At 45.6% G+C, this 23,137-nt stretch overlaps 1 long non-coding RNA gene across 2 annotated transcripts in view; it reads right to left on the reverse strand.

The window, feature by feature from the left end:
* Positions 1-3,040: 3,040 nt before the first annotated feature.
* The window catches only part of LOC116624389, a 40,708-nt gene continuing 20,611 nt past the window's right edge, over positions 3,041-23,137 (reverse strand). Inside the window, exons 2-4 of one of the 2 annotated variants that reach the window (XR_004297888.1) lie at positions 14,101-14,174; positions 9,441-9,548; positions 3,041-5,556 (exon numbers count right to left, since the gene is read on the reverse strand). This is a non-coding gene — a long non-coding RNA (uncharacterized LOC116624389). The remainder of the gene's footprint in view (positions 5,557-9,440; positions 9,549-14,100; positions 14,175-23,137) is intronic. The other variant, XR_004297889.1, reaches the window with a different exon arrangement.

Raw genomic sequence — 23,137 nt, forward strand, 5'->3', positions numbered from 1 at the left:
ATTCAGAAACCAGGTAAAGCTTGCGCATCTAGTCTTCACTAGTTAGGATTATTGCTTCCTTATTGACAAATAAGATTCCAGTGTATGGAACTGTAGTCCCCCCTTACCTGCAGCTTTGCCTTCCACGGTTTCAGTGACCATGGTCAACAGAAGTCCCGAAACAGGTGACCCTCCTTCTGAAGTATCATCAGAAGGTTATTGGTAGCCTAACGCTATGTCACCATGTTTATGTCACTCACCTCACTTCATCCCGTCACCTAGGCATTTCATCATCTTATATCATCACAAGAAGGAGGATGAGTCCAGGACAATCAGCTTTTTGAGATAAAGAACATGTGGTACAAAAATACAATGGAATATTACTCAGCCGTAATGAAGAATGAGGTCTCGCCATTTGCGACAACATGGATGGACCTAGAGGGCATTATGCAAAGCGACCTCAAACCACCTCAAACTGGTGGTTGCCGGAAGGGAGAGAGTGGATGGATGGGAAAAATGGGTGAAGGGGAGTGAGAAATGGGGGAAGGTACAGGATGGAATGAAGAAGTCGGGATGGAAGGTACAGCACAGGGAATATAGTCAATGATGCTGTAAAAATGTTGTATGGTGACAGATGGTAGCTGACGGTAGCTATGTTTGTGATGACATAGCATAAAGGACAGAGCTGTCAAATCACTGTGTTGTATGCCTGAAACTAATATAACATTGTGTGTCAACTATACTTCAATTAAAGAGAGATACAGGGCGCCCGGGTAGCTCAGTCAGTTAAGCGTCTGGCTCTTGATTTCAGCTCAGGTCATGATCTCAGGGTCCTGGGTTTGAGCCCCACATCAGGTTCCACAGTGAGTGTGGAGTCCACTTAAGATTCTCTCTTTCCTCTCCCTTGGCCCCCCACACCCCAGCTCATGTGTGCATGCTCTTCCTCTCTCTCTCTCTCTTCCAAAAAAAAAAAAAAATGATGCCAAAAAGAGACATTTTGAGAGAGACCACATTCTCATACCTTTTATTATAGTATATCGTTATAATTATCCTATTTTATTATCAGTTATCATTGTTAATCTCTTACTGTGCCTAATTTAAAAATTTAGTATTTATACTTTATCATAAGTATGTATGTATAGGAAAACAACATAGTATATATAGGGTTCGGTACTGTCCACAGTTTCAGGCATCCACTGGGGGTTTTGGAACGTATCCCCACAGATAAGGGGTGTCTACTGCACCACATTTTATTTACTCATATTTCGGTTGCTAAACCTTTGGGTGCTTTCCACTTTTTAGCTGTTATGAATAATGCTACGCACATTCATGTGTAAGTTTTTGTATGGACATGTTTTTATTTCTCTTCCATATACCTAGGAGTGGAATTGCTGAGTCACGTGGTAGCTCTGTGCATAACTTTTTGAGAAACCGCCAGACTGTTTTCAAAAGTAGCTGCACCCCTTGGCACGTCCACCAGCACTATATGAAGGTTCCTATTTCTCCAACTCCTCACAACACTTGTTATTGTCTTTTTTACTACAGCCATCCTAGGAGGTATGCAGTGGTATCGCATTATGGTTTTGATTTGCATTTCCCTGGTAGCTAATGAAGGTCAACATCTCTTCGGGTGTATATTGGCCATTTGTTTATCTTTGGAGAAATGTCTCTTCGGATCCATTACCTGTTTTTTCGTTGGTTATTTGTCTTTTAACAATTGAGTTGTCATAGTTCTTTGTGTAGTCTAGATACAAGTCCTTTACCAGATATATGATTTTTCCCATTCTGTGGATTGTCTTCACTTTCTTAGTGTTGTCTCTGAAGCAAATGTCTCATTTTGATAAGGTCCAATTTATCGATTTTTCATTGTTGTTGTTGCTCATGCTCTAGTTGTTACGTCTGAGACTTCATTGACTAATCCAAGGTCATGAAGATTTACCCCTATGTTTTCTTCTAAGAGCTTTATAGTTATTGCTTTAAAATGTAGTTTTTGATCCACTTTGAATTAATTTTGTTTATAATGTGAGTGCAGGGTCCACCTTCCTTCTTTTGCATGTGACTATCCAGGTGTCCCACAACCACTTGTGGAACTGAATTATCTTGGCTCCCTTGTCAAAAATCAATTGACCACGAATGTGAGGGTTTATTTCTGGACTCTCATTTCCATTCTATTGGTCTAGAGGTCTATTCTTATACCAGCTCCAAACTATCCTGATTACTGTAGCTTTGTAGTAAGTTAGGAAATTAGGAACTGTGAGTCTCCAACTTTGTTCTTTTATTTTTCAAGATTATTTTTACTATTCCAGATCCTTTGAATTTCCATATGAATTTTAGAATCAGCTTGTCAATTTCTGCAAAGAGGTTTCTGGTATTTTGATAGGGATTTTATTGAATCCATAGATCAATTTGAGGAGTATTGTCATCTTAACAATATTAAATCTTGCAATCTATGAACATGGATATCTTTCCAGTTAATTAGGTCTTCTGTAATTTTTTGCAGCAGTATTCTGTAGTTTTCAGTTCAAAAGTCTCATGTTTCTTTGGTTAGATTTACTCTTCAATATTTATTCTTTTTGATGTCATGGTAATGAAATTGTTTTCTTAACTTCATTCTTGATTTGCTCATTGTCAATGTATAGAAGAAATACAATTACTTTTTGTATATTGATCTTGTATCCTGCAATGTTTCTGAACTCATTTAGAAGTTCTAATGTTTTTTGGTGGATTCTTTAGGATCTTCTACCCACAAGACTACGTTATCAGCAAGTGAATATAGTTTTACTTCTCCCGTTCCAATCTGGATGCCTTTTATTTCTCGTTCTTGCCTTATTGTCTTGCCTGGCTAAAATCTCCAGTACTATTTTTTATAAAGATTTTATTTATTTATTTGACAGAGAGAGAGCACAAGTGGGGAGGGGGAGCAGCAGAGGGAGAGGGAGAAGTAGGCTTCCCGCCAAGCAGGGAGCCAGATGCGGGGCTCCATCCCAGGACCCTGGGATCATGGCCTGAGCCAAAGGCAGACGCTTAACCGACTGAGCCACCCAGGCGCCCAAATCTCCAGTAATATTGAGTAGAAGTGGCAAGAGTGGGCATCCTTGTCTTGTTACTGATCTTAGGGGGACTGAAGACTGATCTTCAGTCTTTCACCATTATATATGATGTTAGCTCTGTGTTTTTCATAGACGACCTTCATCTGGTTGAGAAAATTCCCTTTTCCTCCTAGTATGTTAGGTGTTTTTATTGTGAAGCATGTGATTTGCTTTTCCCTCTCAGCCTTGTGAGATTTATCCATGTGTCACTCTAGTTGGTAACATCTGCTTTTACTGAAGACTTTGTAGGGCAGATAGAGAAGCCTAAGTCACATATCACCCATCTCCCTTAGTTACATCTTCCTCATATCTCTCACACCACTCCCCAAATGCCCCTGCTACAACTCTCTCCCCCCCAGACAAACTCTCTCCTCTCTCACCCACTTTCCAAACCAAAACAAAAACTCTCTTCCTTCTCATCCTTCTGGGGACAATTATAGGACAGTGGGAGTTCCATAGAAGAATCTCTTCACTCTGTTTGGTGGGAGGGGAATGGATCAGCAAAGTTTTCCTGAAGGAGGGTGAATTTGAGCCTAGATTAGAGTCACGGGTAAGACGTTGCCAGGGAAAGGAGGAAATTGAGCAAAGGCATCTTTGGGGATAGGTTGTGCTCTATCATTAAATGAAACTGAATGCAGCCCCTAACAAGATCCAGGCAGCTTAGACTCAATTGTTATTACAAGGATCTTCCACACCTATGATAATTGCATCAGTTGGGTCTATAGACTCAATGTGTTTTCTGGTCTCTAGAGTTGCCCTGTCCAGTATGGTAGCCACAAGCCACATGCAGCTATTTAAATGTACAGTAATTAAAATTAAGTAGCATGAAAAGTTTAGTTCTTCATCTGTGGTAGATTCATCTCTAGTGATCAACAGCTACATGTAGTTAGTGTGTATCAGAATGGACATCATAGCTCTGAAACATTGCCATCACCATTTCAGAAAGGTCTTTTGCACGGTACTGCTCTACTAACCTTGGAGGGAGGGAAAATGTATATTTTGAAGAAGGGGGCGAGGAGTTTGAGCCAGACCCATGAGCACTGGGCATGAAGTAAAGGCAGCTGACCTGGAGGTTAGTAGGTTAGGTGCAAGTTTTAGCTCTGCCACCCCTAATTCTTTGGACAAATCACTTCCCCTCTCTGGTTTTCTCATTGCCGAGAAAATGAAATTGTTGGGCGATGCAATCCTATGAGCCCATCCAGTGATTTATAGATTCTATGATTGCTTAGCTGAAAGGGAATATATTAAGCTGTTTCCTCCAGATGTAGAGAGAAGAGCCTTGGACTCAACAAGAGAACAGATGGTTCTGGAACTACCCAGTAGACCTTGATGGGCTAGTCATTTAACCTTTCTGAACCTTATTTCTCAATCTGCAAAGGGGGCATTATTGGGAGGGCAAACTGAGAAGAAGTAAAGGAAAGCACTTAGAGAAGGGACCACGGACCTAAGGAAGAATCTGAAAGACCAGGGTTGGATGGCATCATAGAGATTGTTTAGAGTTGGGGCAGCCATATGAGGAAACCAGAGAAGAGAGGCAAGACGGCAGATCTGGGGAACGTGCAGAGTGGCAGAGAGAAGGTACCATTACTGAATGCAGATGTAAATTACGTGCCATTGACATTGTTCATGGCATCACCTTGACATTTCCATACGCATCGTGTTCCCTCCTGAGCAACTCTGAGAGGCAAGTAGAGTCATGCCCTTTTCATAGACGAGGAAATGGAAGCTCAGAGAGGTAGAACAGCTTAGGTACATTTCAACACATAGTGGATGATAGACCTGGAATTTGAACCCAGGGCTGCCTGAGTCCAAAGCCCCAGATCCTAACCCTTCTGCTTCAGGGAGCCTAACCCGTAATGGCCATAGAGCTTTAATCCTATATGGAATGGGGGAGCAAACTGTCTGTGGTTTGTAACCCTAATGGTGTCATCATCTTTTTCCTTATATCTAAGTGAACTCTTTCAAATGGAATGAGTTTAATTCATTATCCTCCCCCAGCATATCCAGCCTCCCAACAAAGATGATTCAAGAGGCCCCCAAAGCAGAGCTAAAGTCAGCCTTTCATCCTGGCCAAACCCACCCCCACCCCCGACTGCCCTAAGAATTGCCAGCACTTAGGAGACCAGTGTTGAGCCTGAGATTTCACTTCTTACACTCCTATCCAGAACCCTCTAAGGGAAACACAGAGGTCCTGGCTGGTAGGGTGGGAGCCCTGGCACTCAGGCAAGGCTGAGGAGGCACAGTATGGAGCGTCACCCTCTATGGGTGTAGCGAGTCTGGTAGTAGATTGCACAATCTCCATTTTGGGGCCTGGATATTGATCAATTGCAATCAAAAGCAGTTGTACTGATTTATATTTTAAATGATCTAACTTCTTCAGGGCATTGAACCTTTGTCTCTGCAGCGATCAAGCCAAACAGCAAATAGAAACCCTCATGTCGTGTCACTAGGACTTCAGCGATTAAAAACAGGATGGCAGGTTGGGGCCCTACAAAGAGAGAAGAGGGAAAAACATTGTAAATACCATGTACTTGTGACCCTTTTGGCTGAACTTGAAAACTGTCTTCATTTGCAGTTAATTAGATTAATTCAACTGCGATTACAAATGGAATCTCTTGCTCCAGCAACAACCAACGTTTGTTGGACATGTGTTGTAATCTTGACTTTAAATACAACCACATGTATGACATATTTTGTTTTCTCTTGGCCATTGGACTGGAAAACTATTAAGACAACATCTGCTTTGCTTTCTGATTGAATCAGGGGCAAAGAACAGGTCTCTCTAGTGTCCTTCAGATCATGCCTGGGATATCAAGTTACAGCTGCTAACCACTTTCCCACTCCCTGAGAGTCTGATCCTGAACATGAGTTTCCTACTGGAAACTCTGGTCTCACTCACCCAAAGACCAAACTGCCTTCTGATCTTTGCTCCAGGCTGTGAAGTCCACCCTTGCATGCCCCATGCCTCTCCAACTCACTATTGTAACCCCTCATTGGATCTGTCGGGGGTTTTTTAGGTAATACTCAACCCGATTTGAAATTATTTTCTTTTCCTTTTCGTTGTTTGTCTCCTCCAAGGGAATATTCTCTCCGGGAGGGCAGGAACCATATATATATTCCCCTTTCATCCCCATCCAGCTATGCCCAAGAGCACTTAGCAGGCAGCTCAATAGGTATCTGTTATGTAAATCACAGCGTTCCCCAACTGGGTGAAGAATGAAGTAAGTCTGAACCATTCGCTGAGAAAATTACTGGCTCTGCAATCATTTCAGTCCTTCTGATAACATCAAGAGTTGCAGTTTGGTGTGACTGTTATCTCTAACATCTCTTTTAAACATGCTATTCCTCTCCCCACCCTCCCTGCCACCCTTTTAAAAATCTCTCCGTCTATTTAAACGGAAAGAATATCTCTGGGCTCAGAGGTAAGGACAGTGGCCAAGCAAGCTAGAATTTAATAACGTTGTTTTGTTTTCTGAGTGTTTAATTTTTTTTTTTTTCAAATAATACTTGTGGCTCTCCATCTATGGTGGCGATAGAATGTTTTAAAAGAAGTTTTGAGTTCAAGTGTATTGTCTTAAAGAAAAATGGTCACAGTTTGGGAGGAACGAGGCAAAAAGCCTTTGAAAGTGGTATCTACCTGTCTGAAGCTTTGGAATGAATGAATGTGTGCATGCTATAGGTATATCCACTTGTAGTTCGGTTTGGCCAGAGCCTTCTGGAAGAGAACTTTATTTTTCTCTCTTCTCCAAATGGTTTAGGTTTGTGCTTTTAAGTCCCACCTCCTAATCTCTTCCTCTTCCTCTTTTCCCCAAGGCTGCCCTTGGCTGGTGGCAGGATGGGGTGGGGTGGGGAGTGGGGGTGAGGTTACTATTTGGAAAGAGACCAAGGAAAAAGAGGGGACCTGGGACATTAGGCCTAATGTGGGTAGCCGCTCAGGACATGGAGAGGAAATATGTAGGACTGAGTCCTGAAATTGCAGTCAAATCATGCATCTTTCTGGAAGGAGGTTTGCCACCATTCATCAGGTGCTTAATGTGCCCTGAGAAGGTTTCAGAACCACTGGCCTGAGGACTCCACCAGGAGGGAATTGTTACCGTGGAGTTCTGACCCTTGGTTTTCTGCCACACACAGCTGGTCAGTTAATAATGCAGCAAGTTAATAATTAAAATGGGGGTTATGTGATCCTTAAAGATGCACAGTGGCTCGCTCCCGTGTTCACTCGAAGACCACTGTTGCCCGCAGAATCCGCGGGATCTCCCAGAGGCCTCTGGGCTTACCCCTGTCGTAAGCACAGGAAACAACCAGGGTCTGTCATTGTATCTGTGTCCACACTACACTTGGGGCTTATGCACACAGAGACCAAGTCTGTCTGGTTTACCTTCTGCCTTCATAACTCTTCATGCTTAAGTGCCTGCCCCTGCTCTCCCTGCTCCCAGCTTCCCCATACTCTCTCTTGCTAGCATCCCAGGATCAGAGTGGGTTTATAAGCCAGGAGGCAGGAAATCAGGGCTGGCTGTGTGACTTCAAGCAAGTTACTTAACTTCTCTGACTCATAGTATTGTTAAATTTAGATCACATACAGGAACAAATGTGGGAGCTCTATAGAAAGTTATCAGAGTCATAAGATGTAAAAGGTCTGTTCAGAGGGCAAGATTCAAGTAACCCTTGTGACCAACAACTCATAGAAGCTGCTGGAACGAGGCTCCTCCCAGCCAGAAACGAGATGTGGAGACTTTGCACCATTTTTAAGCATGATTTTTTTTCTTTAAGGTGGGTCCCATGTAGATTCTTCAAAACATAGTAAATAACACCCCCCCCCACCATCAGTAACTACCCACCGTGGGTATTTGAAGTTGTTTTAACAACTTTTATATGTGTAAACCACCCTGCCCTATTCCTAGGCCATGTGAATGAAGTGTTTTGATTGGCCCCAGATGTGACCATGTGGTTGAGAACTGACCAATTGGATTATCGCATTCCCCCAGTCATAAGTTATTGGCTCAAGTAAGAGAACATCACTTAATTTGGGCCAATGAGATGCTAAAAGGCTTTTACAGAAATTTCCTAGATGTAGTTGTGTTCCTTTCAAATAGATCAGAGCCTAGCTTCATGTAGGGCTATAGTTGCTGCCGCCCTCTTGGTAGCGGGAAGAGAGAATTTGTCTGAGGATGCGCAACAAGAAATGTAACACGAGGGGCGCCTGGGTAGCTCAGCCAGTTAAGCGTCTGCCTTCGGCTCAGGTCATGGTCCCGGGGTCCTGGGATCGAGCCCCGCATCGGGCTCCCTGCTCCGTGGGAAGCCTGCTTCTCCCTCTCCCACTCCCCCTGCTTGTGTTTCCTCTCTCACTGTGTCTCTCTCTGTCAAATAAATAAATAAAATCTTAAAAAAGAAAAGAAAAGAAATGTAACACGAGATGGAGAGATGGAGTTTTGATTTTGTTCCTTAAGTCCTTGTATCCAAATGGGCCTGAATGGAGCTTTTTGATATGAGATGTAAGTTGCGTTTGCTTGTTTTTAAGATTTTATTTATTTGTCAGAGAGAGAGAGGCAAGCAGAGGGAGATGCAGGCTCCTCGCTGTGTAAGGGGCCAGGCGTAGGACTGGATCCCAAGACCCGGGGATCATGATTTCTTGATGTTGATTGCTTACAACAATCTTTACAAACAGTTTTCACAGGTGCCGTATCATATAACCGTGTATTACCCCACTTTATAGATGAGTAAACTCAGACTTGCAGATCCTCTGGGGCACACTGACCCCAGGTCCGTGGCATGAGGACGCCTGCTGGCGGGAGCCCTGCTGGAGGGCAGGAAAGCGGATCAGAGATTTGAAGTGACCTTGTGCCCAAGGCCGCACAGGTAACAATTCATGGTCTCTAGCCTAAGGGCTTCTGGTTCTCAGGAGTGTGTTCTTCCATACATACCTGTGGCCGGTGGTTAAAGGGTTTGAGGAGATGCAGGTTAATACCATAACGTCAGGAACAAAATACTCTGTTGGCTGAACCCAACGTTCCCCTTCCTACAGCATCATTAGGGGGGTGTCCCCATGCCCCTAATCTTCTGTGTGGACTAGCAGATGCCCAACACGCTGTTGGTAGGGTCCACAATACCAGAGTAAACCTGGGGCTTCTTTACTCCCAAGCTGAAGCTATGTCCTTCTCAGACTTTGGGAAAATTTGCATCCTGAAGTATTATGCTCCTCTTGCCACATCACACTGTTTTCTGCCCCTGTGCATAAGCGCCGTTCCTACCTTTTCCCTCTAATGACTTAGTCATCCTTCCTGTCTTTGTCAGGCTTCTCATTGCAAACAACAGAATCCATGTTAGTGATTTTGAAAAGAAAGGAACAGTGTTAGGTGGTATTAGGTAACTCACAGAATCTCCAGCAGGACCAAATAATCGGGCTTGGAGAGCACACAGCCAGGAGCAACACCTATGACTTAGCTGCAAGGGAGTCTAGGAAAGTGAGCTTCTGGCTTCCACCTTGAAGAGAAGAGAATCTTAAGTCGGAAAATTTCCCAAACCTAAGAATTGTACGTAAGAGGTGTCATCGAATGCACAAGAAATTGTATGTTAAACTCCCTAATTCTCCTTGGATGTCACCGCTGCCACTAACTCACCCCTGCCCCCCCAGGACTTGTCCTCCTCGTTCGGGACTACTCCTGTGTTCTTGCAGGACCCTGTGTCCTCAGCTATGATGGCATGTGGTTGTCCTTGACCTACTCCTCCCCCATCCGAGAGCATTCTTTCTCCATTCACAGCGCAGTTCACCCTGCCCGAATTTGCCCTTCACTTCCCAACCAGCACCCTCCACCTGTTCACCTAGTTAATTTGGGTTTATTCTGCATGTCTCACCTCAAAAGCAATATCTTCAGAAAAGCCAGTGCTGATTCCCTTCCCAAGTTATGTACTATCTTGGTCCTTTCAGGCTGCTGGAACAAAAATACCATGGACTGGGTGGCTTTAGTCCATAGCCATTTATTTCTTACGCTTTTGGAGACTGGGGAGTCCAAGATCAAGTTCCTGGCAGATTCCGTGCCTCGGGAGGACCCATGGCCTCCCATGGCAGAAGGGTTGAGGAGCTCTTTGGGGTGTCTTGTATAAGGGCACTAAATCCCATGCATGAGAACGCCACCCTCATGAACTGATCACCTCCCAAAGGCCCCACCTCCTAATTCGGCTTTGGGGGTTACGTTTCAACTTATGAACATTGAGGGGACGCAAACATTCTGTAGGGAGCATTCACTCATGGTCTCCTGTCCTTTTAAATTCCTCTACTTACCGTAGTTTATATATTTTAAAACCTGTCTCTCCTACTGGGGAGAAATGAATCTGAGTGATAATTCAAATGAATCAGAAACGAATCTGAGGGATAAGTCAAACAATGCCAGAAGGAGGGAACATTGTGAGTAGGATGGCGAGGCTGTTTTTCTTGGAGAAGGCAAAGAGGCGGTTACCGTTCTCCATTCCTGGAAGGAAGTAGAAGCTGGGTGGTTGTGTAAGAGGCACAGACTTGCAGATCCTCTGGGGCACACTGACCCCAGGTCCGTGGCATGAGGACGCCTACTGGCGGGAGCCCTGCTGGAGGGCAGGAAAGCGGTGGGTGGGTAGGAAAGCTCTCCAGCTTTGCTCCTGGGGTGGGGGTTGGGGGGGCAGAGAATAGGAGGGAAGCTACTCCCACTTGGTGAAACCATGTTTTAATTCAGCTCATCCTGCCTCCTTGGGATCCTCACGCTTGGGAGCCAAGGCGTGGCCCTTTTCCAAAGTGTCCTCGCTGTGTGAGAACCATAAATCCCTCATTCTTTCCTTCTCCCTGGCCCCCTTCCCCAGCAGACAAAATGCCCAGATCTCTCTTATCTGTAGAATCTTCCCTTACCCCTGCTTTCTCTCTCTTTTCACTGCCAATATTCTAGAAAGGGCTCGCCCTCCCTGTCTATAGCTTACTATCTCTTTAACCCCTGGCCATCCAGCTTCTGCTGCTTAGTCTACGGGACTGGGTTCTCTGAACCGAAGGTGTACACGGTCCTGAACCAGTCACTCCTCCCTTTCTAGGGTCTCTTTGAGAGCTTTGTGAAAGCTTGGGACTTCCCTTCCAATGAAAACACACTCTTGCCTCCATGTAAAAATTTGTAAGTAGTTTCAGAAATCCACATGACTCCTAAACTCAACCCCCAATCTCCAGGATAATAACCTCATTCCTGAGTGCAAAATCCAGAGCTCTTTCCTTAACCAGTCTTGGGGATGAAGAAGAACTCAGGCTCTGAAGTCAGTCTGTTTGTTGTAAATCCTGGCCCCACCCTTCCTGGGGACCTGGGCATGAGCCTCTCTGAGCTGAGTTTCCACAGTTATAAAACAGGGATAATAATATCTACCTTTACAGGGTTGTGGTGGAAACTTAAATTAGTTCATTCAGGTAAGGCATTTAGAAGAGTACTTGGCGCATAGTAAATACTCGCATGTTCATCATCGTCGCCTTTATTATTATTTTCATTTCAGTGTTTCTTATTCTCACCGACCATATTCATTCTAGATCAAACATGGTTTCACATCTGACTCACAGATATGTCTTGTGGGCTGTACGTTATTCTAAAAAAAGAGAGAGGCGGGCGCCTGGGTGGCTCAGTCAGTTAAGCGTCTGCCTTCGGCTCAGGTCATGATCTCAGGGTCCTGGGATCGAGCCCCGCATCGGGCTCCCTGCTCCGCGGGAGGCCTGCTTCTCCCTCTCCCACTCCCCCTGCTTGTGTTCCAGCTCTCGCTATCGCTCTCTCTGTCAAATAAATACATAAAGTCTTTTAAAAAAAGAGAGAGAGAGAGAATTCATTGACAACATTTAGAAATTAAGAGTTCACACGATAATCTGTCTTTTTTGGCTTCTCTTGGAAAATCAGATCTGACGATCCTGGGTCATTTCCACCTGGTGTCATGGGCTGGAACGGGGTAGTGTGAGCAATTCAGCAATTTGCCTCAGTTCCCACCCGTCCCGGCACTGAAACCAAGAACCCACAGCCCAGGATCATTGCATATACATAGCCCTGTTCCCTGACAGTCAAGAAATCGCTCTTGTACCAAGAGAAATGAAAGCCAGGCCAAGGAACCGTCTGTGTTTTAGAAGAAAGCATAAATGGGTCTGCATAAGTAAAGATGATGCTTGTGAGTTTTATTGTGTAAACACCCTCAGCCACTTGCTGATTGCCCAACCCCTGCAGGCATCTGAGCTTCTCTCTCTGGCTCTAGTCTTGGGCACTGCTGGCCTCCTTCTCACATCCTTTCCTCTACCAGCTTCCTGTCACTGCCCCAAAGTACTTCTTTTTCTCTTTTCCTTTTTTTTTTTTTAAGATTTTATTTACTTATCTGAGAGAGAGAGAGCACAGAGAGAGAGGGAGAAGCAGACTCACCACTGAACAGGGAGCCCGATGCGGGACTCGATCCCAGGACCCCAAGATCATGACCTGAGCCAAAGGCAGCCGCTTAACGGACTGAGCCACCCAGGCGCTCCAAAGTACTTCTTTTTCATCTCACTCATCTTGTGGTGGAAATGACATAGGTGTCAGAGCTGAACAGATAATACATGCAATCCGACCTCTTCTGAGCTTCAGCTTTGTGTTTATGGAGAAGACACACACGCTTACCTGGTAGGGCTGTTTGAGTTGAAACAAGGGAATAAACATCCAGCCCTTAGCACGGTGCCTGGCCAATCCCAGTTAGCTAATAATGCCGGTGCCTTTCCTCTGCCTAAATGAGAACCCTCAAGATTCTTTCCTCCTGTCCCTTCCCTCGCCGCCTGGTCCTCTGGTTTGGGTGGGCTTTCCCTTTCCTATAATTTTAACTGTTGCTTCTTTACAATTAGTGTCCACAGCGACTGAGGCCGGGGTGCCTCTCCTCTTCTTCCTCTGCCTCTACGTCTGACAACAACTTTAAAATGCCACTTTCTAGAGAGAATGGAATGATCATTCTATCTCTCCTACAGCGTGTCGGTTGATGGAATTGGTTTTTCTATTCCTAGGTTATAGACTTTCCTTTCAGCTTTACAACTCTTTATTGGTAATAGATACAATTTTAGAAATACTGTTAAATTTGGAAAATTGCCATCAGGTTGCTTTCATGCACATGCCGAAAGGTTTGGAGCAATTTTGCACAGACCAGCTTCTGGCTCTGTGCATTTCAGACCTTCTTTCTGCCCCACCACCCACGTACTCGGGGAGAGATTCCTATCACGACGTATCTTTACATCATCATTCCAGGTTACTCAGCCCAGTGGGTAGCGAGAGTATTCCGGGAACTTATTCCTGCATGAAGATAGCTAGCAATTACTGAGCTGTAGAGGAAGTGAAGTGACTGTGAGCTGCATAAATACATCCCACTCAGCATAGAGAACAGCAGGTGCAAAGGCACGCCACTCACCTGTGGTGGGGGGACACCAACACCGGGTGTGTTAGTTTTCCCTTGTTACTGTGACAAACAGCCACAGGTTTGGTGGCTTGAAGGGGATATATTTATGCAGTTGCATGATGGATCTCCAACTCACCTTCCTTAAGCTAGACCCAAAAAGCATCCACAGAAATTCCAGGGCCACCCAATGCAAGAGGAAGTGAGATGGGTGAGATAGAAGGGAAGCCAGCCGGAAGGAGGGTTGGCCTTAACTGGTTGTGAGTAAACGATCCTATTCTTGCAAATTTGATGGAAACGCATGACCATGTGAGCACCTTGCTAGGGTGTTGGAAGTGTCCATGCAAGTGATAAACCCTTAAGCTTCAGTTTAGCAGGTTTCACAGCATACTCCCCTCTGTCTACACTCTCTTCATTCTGGCAAACTGGATCGACACCAGTTGCCCGAGTGCCCCCCATATTACCCCCTTGCCTTGCCTTTGCTTGGGTTAGGCCACCCTCCTTCAGACCAGGTCCTATCTAGGTCAAACACCTGCCTCCCATGAAAACATCCCGGACCAGACCTCTTCAGTCAATTCTCTCCCATCAGCCTCTCCACCCTTAGAGAATCTCATCCTTTATGCTTTTTGTTGTATTTGGCAGACATTACCTTGTATTTTGGTCTTCCATTCACTCAGTAAGCATTTGCTGAATCCCCATCATGTCTCGGCCATTGTTTGGGCACTGGGAATACCAGAAAAGAGGCCAAGTCTCATCATTCTTGGACCTTACAGCCTAGTCAGGGTGGGAATTATAAGCACCTTAAAATGCAGAGAAGATCATAGCAGAGGGTCATAGGGCTGTGGAGAAGACCAGAGTGATTAGGGGAGAGGGATGCTATCTTAGCGGATGGTCATGGAAGACCTTTCATGAGTTGACGCTGGAGCCAGTCCCAAGAAGAGCTGCAAGAAGGGCGTTCTCAGCATTGGCAACAGCAGGTTGCCAGCTTACAAAAGCTGTAAGTCAGGACACTACAAGGTCGTGGTGGCTCCAGATAAAATTATGCTGGGGGCCTCTCTTCTTCCTATCTTCCTATCTCTAACGAGCCACTTCTGTCTCCTACCTAGATCTTCCCTTTCAGAGAAGGATCCTTTTCTGCTTGAAACTTCTAGTCCCTGCATCAAAACCTGCCAGTTCTATGTTCTGGGGCGGGAAATGCTCTGGTTGTGTGTTAATTAGTGAGAGGCTGCTAATGCATGACTTCAGCTCACATAGTGTCTGTGTTTACCAACAAGACTTTCGAAGGGAAAAACAATGCCTTAATTTCAAGATGGGCCTCTGACAGCAGGACTGTGTCAGTCAATGTGGCAGGTCACTAGGAGAGGTATTTTTCGATGGAGTGAGCATGCAGGTCCTGCAAATGGCCTGTGGTGTATTAGCTTTCTATTGCTACTGTAACACATAACCACAAGTTTGATGGTTTTAAAACAACATCTATGGACTCTTCCACCGTTCTGTAGGTCAGAAGTCCAAGTACAGCGTGACCCGGTGAGTCCTTTGCTTAGAGTCTCACAAGTCTGAGACCAAAGTGTCAGGGGGACCACGTTCCTTTCTGGAGGCTCTGGGAATGAATCTGGTTCCAAGCTCATTTCAGTAGTTTGCTGAATTCAAGTTCCCTGTGGTTGTGGGACTGGGGGGTCTTTGGAACTGGGGGCTGCCCACATTCCTTCTCATGGTTTCCATGTTTCCCCCCTCCAGCAGCAGTGGGACAACTCCCTCCCATGTTTCACATCTTTCTGAATTCCGCGACTCTCTGCCTGCAGCCAGAGAAAGTTCTCTGCTTCTAAGGACTTTTTTTTTTTTTAAGATTGTTTATTTATTTTTCCTTGAGAGAGAGAGAAAGGAAGAGAGCACAAGCAGAGGGAGAGGGAGAAGCAAGCTCCCTACTGAGCAAGGAGCCTGATGCAGGACTCGATCCTGGGACCCTGGGGTCATGACCTGAGCCAAAGGCAGATGCTTAACCAACTGAGCCACCCAGACGCCACTCCAATTTTTTTTCCATAAGGACACCAGTCTTACTGGATTTGGGCCCACTCTCATCAAGTATGACTGCATACTAACTTGATCATTTACAAAGGCCCTGTTTCCAAATAAGTCACATTCACAGGTACTGGGATCCTCAACATAGGTGTGGGGGACACAGCTCAACCCATAACAGGTCTGTGTCAGTGAATGGGAATGAGGGCCTTATGGCCCAGGCTGGCCACCCGTGGTCCCATATCCCCACCACCTCTCGCTTTTACACACCCGCTTACCTCTCCGGCCCTTACTTGACACTTTCTACCCAGAAAACAAATATAAATACTTCCTTTACATTCAACTGGAATAATAATATTCATTTAAGTATGGATCTGATATGCTAGTTAGTTTTCTAGTACATGTTAGAACGTATACATTAAAATGATACATTTATCTCTTATCAAAGTTTGGGAAACATTGACCTCATTTAATCCTAGGCTGTTTTCCTTTTATTTTTTTCCCTAGATGACTGAAGAGAGGCCCAGGGCTCCCTGAGCTTGCCCAGTCTGGCAGGTGCCCTGGATGCCCCTCCCCAAGTGTCTCTTCCCATCAGAGGCTCACCTTCGGGTCAGTCCTCATAAGACCATCCCCCGTTCTCTGGATGTTTCTTAATGTACAGGTTTCTTAGCCGGCTACTGACATTAGGCGCAGGACAATTCCTTGTGTGAGTCTGTCCCGTGCATTTCCCATCCGGTCCCCTCCCATTGCATCCCAGCCCCAGCCCTCTGCCATGGTGACACACCTAGGCACCCACTCCTCTTTTCAACGCCCTTCAGTTGAGAACCACTCCTGGGGAGTCTCCTCATCAAAACAATCCAGTTCCTGGTGCCACCCCCACAATGCCCATGCTCTCTAACCATTTTCCTGGTAAGCCAAGTTGCAGACCATGACATGACCTCAGATAATCAGCTTTAATCCCCAGTGGTGCAATCACAGGGTCTCCTGCCTACACTAGGGTCAAAGCATAGACCCGGGATCCAGACTGCCTGCTTTGACTGGCCCTGCCACCACCCCGGGCGAGTGACCCAATGAATCAGTGCCTGGGAAATGAGTTAATGCATGCAGAGCATCAAAACGGTGTTGGGCACATAAGTGACAGCAAATCAGTAGCAGACCCGGGGGCTGAACCCGATTACATCTCACTCCATAGCAGTGCAGCGAGCACTAGCTGAGAGCCAGGAGACCAGGTTCCAGGAGCTGTTTGGTTCCTGCCTCCGCAGGGAGGTCGCCAACCCTCGGTGGACCTGCTTCCTCACCAGAAAACAAGGGCTTCGGACTGAACGCTTTTCTGAGCCTCCTGCTGACTCCTGAGACCTGTCTCTTCTGTGACACCCCCGTAGCTGGGCCAGAGGGGAAGTCAGCAGCGGGGCCGCGAAGTCAGCAGGAGCCCGAGCTCCCCCGCTCTCTGTGCCTCCGAAGGCCGCCGGCTGGCGGATCGCACACGGGCTCTCACCCCTTGCCCTCCCCTCTCCATGCCCAGGCTCCTACCTGATGAAACTCAGGGCATCTGAGGACACGGAGGATGTTATCTGGCCCAGAACGCTGGGGCCCAGTTTCCAGGGAATGAGTCAGGTGAGGCTGCAGGTAACCCAGATCGCCACTCCCTGCGTGGTCCCCAGAGGAGGCTGCCCAGGAGAGGCAGTGCGCCCAGGGGACAGCACGAGTGCGGGGGGGGGGGGGGGGCAGCTTCCTCGGCTTGGCTTTGATGGCAGGACATTGATTCCTAACGACAACCCCAAGGGTGGAGGAGGAGGAAGTTCAAGCAGCTCCTAATAGCTGCCGATTCCACAATGCCATTCCCCACATGCGCATGCGCACAGTAACCCTGAAGCCAACTGGTGACGATCACTACCGTCGCCCTGCCATTTACTGCACACCCGCCAGGTGTGGGGCATGGTGCCAATAGCTTTCCGTGCAATATTTTTTCCTTTTAAAATATTTAATACTCACACAGCCCTCTGAGTCAGGAGTCTTGGTCCCCAAAACGGGAAAACTGAGATTCTAAGACCTTAAATATGGTGGTGCCCAAGGACCGAAAAGAGCAGAGCTGGGACTCGAACCCCGGCAGCCCGACTCACCACCAGGACACAGCATCTTGCCGCCCTTGTCAAAGGTCTTACCCCTGCCTCCCTGGCTGCCCTTTAGAGGCTTCCATGTCCCCTTGAGAATGCCCTGGATGCTTGTTTTAACTTCCTTCCAACTGGATACAAAGGAGACTTCAGGGGAGGGCATCAGTGGGGAGAACAAACCCACCCAGAATGCTGGGCCCAACCTTTTCTACTGGTGCCCAATGCCATCACAAAAAGGAAGGTGAAAGGCATCCTGTTCCCTATGACAAATAACATGCCCAGCCCTAAGCCCTTGATCTGAATAATCTCAATATCCATATACAAGAGTCTAGCAAGCAAGAGATATCATTCCTATTTTACAGTCGGAAACACTGAGGTGTCTTGTCTCAAGATCATACAACTTAGGGAGCCGCAGTGGGGATTGAAACCCAGGCCTAGAAGCACCAAGAAGGGCAGGAAAATTCAAAGAGCTGTAGGCAGGCAGTTCAAAGCAGTTCAAAGCAGCTCAAAGCCTGAGTTTGTGCCAGGACAAGGGGCTCCTCCTCTCCAGGGCTAGCCGCCCAACCAAATGGCCAGAAGGGAGCCCTGAGCAGATTGTGTCCCCTGCCAGGCCTGGGCCAGCACTGCTGCCCTCTGCCTATTGCGCTTCCAGGAATCCACAGATCTGTCACTCAGCGTCACAGATATCCATCTCCCGGCTCCAGGAAACCCGAGCCTCCCCACGCCTGCCCAGCCAGGATCCTAGGACACAGGCCTGGGGGAGGGGAAGCAAGGAGCAGGAAGACCTGGGTCTGGGCTCCTTTTTCCTACCCGCGGAGTCAGACCAGGACAGACATTACGCTAAGTGTGTTCACTTATTCCTTAGTCACTTGTTAAGTTCTTGCTATTTGCTGTGCACAGTTGTAAGCCCAGGGGGGAAATCATAGTAAATAAGACAGGACTGCTCTAGAAAGATATTTCATCTCTTTTATGGCTGTATACTGCTTTGTTACTGTCCCCAAACCTTTACGAGTAAGCCCCTTTAAAGTTTTTTTTTTTGAACCTATTTATTTTGAAATAATTTTAGACTGGCAAGAAGTTGCAAAATTAGTACAGAGTTCTCATGTACCTTCCTCAGACCTTCCCCAGTGATAACATCTTGCAGAACCACCATACATTTTCAAGACCTGGAAACTGACATTGATACAATAGTATTCCTTAAACTATAGACCTACTTCAGAGTTCAGCAGAGTTCAGTTTGACACATGTATGGATCTGTATCCACCATCACAATTGGGATACAGAATTGTTCTATCACTACAAGGAAATTTCCTCATGCTACCCCTTTATAATTACACCCTCCCCTACCCAAACCCCTGGCAACCCCTGATCTGTTCTCTATCTCTATAATGCTGTCATTTCAAGATACTTATACACGGAAGCATATAGCATGTAACCTTTTGAGATCAGGGTGCTGTTGTTTTCACTCAGCATAACACCCAGGTTGTTGGATCTATCAATCTTTCATTCCTTTTTTGTGGCTGAGAAGTAGATGGTTTATCCATTTGCCTGTCAAAAGACAGTGGGCTGGTTCCAGTTTGGGGCTATTGCAAATAAAGCTGCTATGAATGGTCGCGTACAGGTTTTTGTGTGGATATAGGTTTTTAAATTTGCAGGTGCACCATTGCTGGGTCATATGGTGACTGCATGTTTAACTACAAGAAACTGACAAAGTCTTTTCCTGAGTCACTGTACCATGTCACTTTCCCACCGGCAATAGGAGAGGTTGGGTGCTCTACATCCCCACCCACACTTGGTATGTCAATATTTTTTCATGAGAGCTTTTCTAACAGGTGTACAGTTATATTTCTTTGTAGCTCTGTTTTGCATTTCCATGATGGCCAAATCTATGCATGTGCATATTTGCCATCTGTCTTCCCTCTTTGGTGAAATGTCCATTGTCTGTTCACATCTACTTTTGCCCATTTCCTAATTGGATTTTTTCTTCTCTTTTTTGCTGGAGGTTTTAAAGTCCTTTATATATCTTTTTTTTTTTTTTTTTTTTTTTTTTAGAGGGGGGGAAGGGGGGGGGGGGGGGGGGGAAGAAGGAGAGGGAGAGAGATAATCTTAAGCAGACTCCATGCCCAGCATGGAGCCCGGGACAGAGGGCTCCATCTCACGATCCTGAGACCATGACCTGGGCTGAAATCAAGAGTCAGACTGACTGAGCCACCCAGGCACCCCCTTTTATATAGTCTTGATCCACGCCCTTTTTATATTTCTGATCCAGAATTTTGCAAATATTTTCTCATAGTTGGTGCCTGTCTTTTCATTTTCTTAGCTGGTTCTTTCACAAAACTACAGTTTCCCATTGTGATCCAGCCCAAATTAATATTTTCTTTAATGGATTTTGCCTTTGGTGCCATGTTTAGAACTCTTCACCTAACTCTAGGTCACAAAGATCTCCTTTTTCTTTTTTTGCAAGTTTTGTAGTTTTATGCTTTATGTTTAGAGCTATGATCCATTTTGAGTTAACTTTTGTACAAGGTATGAGACTAGTTCGGGGATCATGTCTTTGTCTATGGATGGCCAGTTGTTTCTGCACCTTTATAAAAAATCAGTTGGGCACACTTGTGTGTCTACTTTTCAGTTCTCTATCCTGTTCCATTGATCCGTGTGTCTATCCCTCTGCCAATACCACACAGTTTCAATTACTTTAACTCTATAATAAGCCTTAACATCAGAGTAAACCTATAATCTCTCACTTTCTCCCTTTTCAATATTGTTTAGTTATTCTAGTTCCTTAGCCTTTTCATGTAAATTTTAGAATCATATTGTCTATATCTACAAAAAACACTGCTGGGATTCTGTTAGGCAATGTGTTAAACCTACAAATCAATTTGGGGAGAACTGGCATCTACACTAGGTTGGATCTTCCGACTCATGAACAGAGTATATCTCTCTATTTCTTAGGTCTTTTAAAACATTTTTTTCTTCAATATTATTAAACTTTAAGCATATAGTTTCTGTCAATGATTTGTTGGATTTATGCAGAAGTATTCTATTTTGAGGGGAGCAATTATAAATCGTATTGTGTTTTATTTTTTATTTTATTTTATTTTTTGGTATTGCGTTTTAAATTTTGGATCCAGGGGCACCTGGGTGGCTCAGTCACTTAAACATCCAACTTTTTTTTTTTTGTTTAAGATTTTATTTATTTATTTGACAGAGAGAGAGATAGCAAAAGCAGGAACACAAGCAGGGGGAGTGGGAGAGGGAGAAGTAGGCTTCCTGCCCAGCAGGGAGGCCAGTGTGGGGCTTGATCCCAGGACCCTGGGATCATGACCTGAGCCGAAGGCAGACGCTTAACAACTGAGCCACCCAGGTGCCCCAAACATCCAACTCTTGATTTAGGCTCAGGTCATGATCTCAGGGTCCTTGGATTGAGCCCTGCCTCCCCCCTCCCTGCCCCCACTCAGCGGGGAGTCTGCTTTTTCCTCTCCCTCTGCCCCTCCCCCTGCTCATGCTCTCTCTCTCTCTCTCTCAAATAAAATCTTTAAAAAAAAATTTTTTTTGGATCCAATGGTTCGTCACTAGTATATAGAAAAGGTAAATCCATTTTTTTGGTGTTGACCTTGTATCCTGCAACCTTGCTATCCTCAGTAGTTCTAGGAGTTGTTTCTGGTTTTGGTTTTGGTTTTTTTTAGATTCCTATTGCTCTTCCAGGAATCTCCAACTCTGTCACTTAGCCTCAAAGACCTTCATCTCTATGCTCCAGGAAACCTGAGCCTCCCTGCACCTGCCCAGCCAGGATCCTAGGGACACAGGGCCTTGGGGGAGGGGCAGCCAGGAGCTTGAAGACCCAAGTCCCCGCTCCTTTTTCCTGCCCTCAGTCAGGCTCGGGCAGGCCTTGCAGGAAGGTTATTTATTCATTCCCCAGTACTTGACAAGTTCTTACTACGTGCAAGATACCTTGATAAGCACTGGGAAAACATAAGTAAACAGGACAAAACTGGCCATAAAGACCCACTCCATTCTTTCTGTGGCTGTCCACTGTTCTATAGCTATCTCGAAACTTTTGTGATCAGGCACCCTTAATATTTTGAACTTTCAATGACTCTCACTTGTGGCTTATTGCTTTCATACACATTAAGACTTGAACTTGAACTCTTATATTAATTATATTATGTGCATTACAAACAAGAAAAAGCTGTTTAGCATCGTGATTAACCTCACTTTCTTGGGAGTCAGACTGCATGGGTTAATTCCAGGTCTGTGCGATAATCTTGGGGACGTTACTTAACTTCAGCGGCTCACCTTTCCCTTCTCTAAATTAGGGATAATTACACCTCATACAGTTGCTGGGAAATTTAAATGAGTAAACAGTGTCTGGTTCACAGTGACTTTGCTGTTCTTATTCAAACATGTAAAGTACAAGTAAAAATATGAGATGTTAACACAGATAGAGGATCTACATTTACTTCTTGCACCACCTCTCGGGAGAAGCCGTGTTGTATTGAACCATTCCTTTCTGGATGAAGGTTTACGTTGTCCCATTTTTGCTGTTATGAAGACCGCAGCAATGGGCATCCCTCTCTATGGCTTCTTTGGCATATGTACCAAAGTGGCTGTAAGGTATCTTCTGAGAAGTGAAACTGCTGAGTCATGAAAAATGACAATTTTTTTTTTTTTTTTAATAGCTCCTGCCAGGCTGCCCTCCGCAGAGACCATATCAATTTACATCGCCTGGGCATTTCCATTTCTCCACACCCATAGCAACACTTGATATTATCAGACTTCAGGCTACCTCCTTCTGGGGAGAGAAGGGACCAGGAGGAAACATGGTGTCCAAAGGAGACATTAGCTTTGTTCTGGGCGTTTCAATCTGTTTACAAAAATGTATTCTTTTTTTCTTTTTTTAAAGATTTATTTTAGAGAGAGAGACAGAGAGCAGGGAGGAGGGAGAGAGAGGATCTCAAGCAGGCTTCCTGCCCAGCATGGAGCATGATGTGGGGCTCAATCACGACCTGAGCCGAAACCAAGACTCAGTCACTTAACCAACTGCGCCATGCAGTCGCCCCTACAAAATGTATTCTTGATGACTTACATAATTAAACGTGAATCCTCAGCAACTCCCCTCCACATAATACTCCTTACAGAACTTAAATCTAGTGGGAGTAATATAGACTGAGCAATCACACAGACAAAAATTGCACTTGTGGATGGGGAAAAGGGCTGCGAAGGACACTGACAGGACGTGGCGGTGTGGTTGCTGATGATAAGGTGGATGACGGTGGTGACAGCTGTTGCTGGCAGGTGCCAGGCACAGTTCTAAGCCCCTTGTGTACGTCAGCTCATTTATTCCTCATAACTACCCTCTGGGGCAGATGTCACTGTCTCCGTTTCCCAGATGATGAAATAAGCCCAGAACTTAAAAACTTGTCCAGGGTCACACAGGAAGCAGAGGGACCAGGATTTAAGCACAAGCGATCTGGCTCCAGAGCCCGGGTTCTTAACCACCTCTGCTACAGGTACTCCTTCCTGCTGGAGAATTCCCATGGGCAGCACAAGGGGCACCGT

The sequence above is a fragment of the Phoca vitulina genome, unplaced genomic scaffold (assembly GCF_004348235.1).
Source record: "Phoca vitulina isolate PV1807 unplaced genomic scaffold, GSC_HSeal_1.0 scaffold66, whole genome shotgun sequence".
NCBI lineage: Eukaryota > Metazoa > Chordata > Mammalia > Carnivora > Phocidae > Phoca > Phoca vitulina.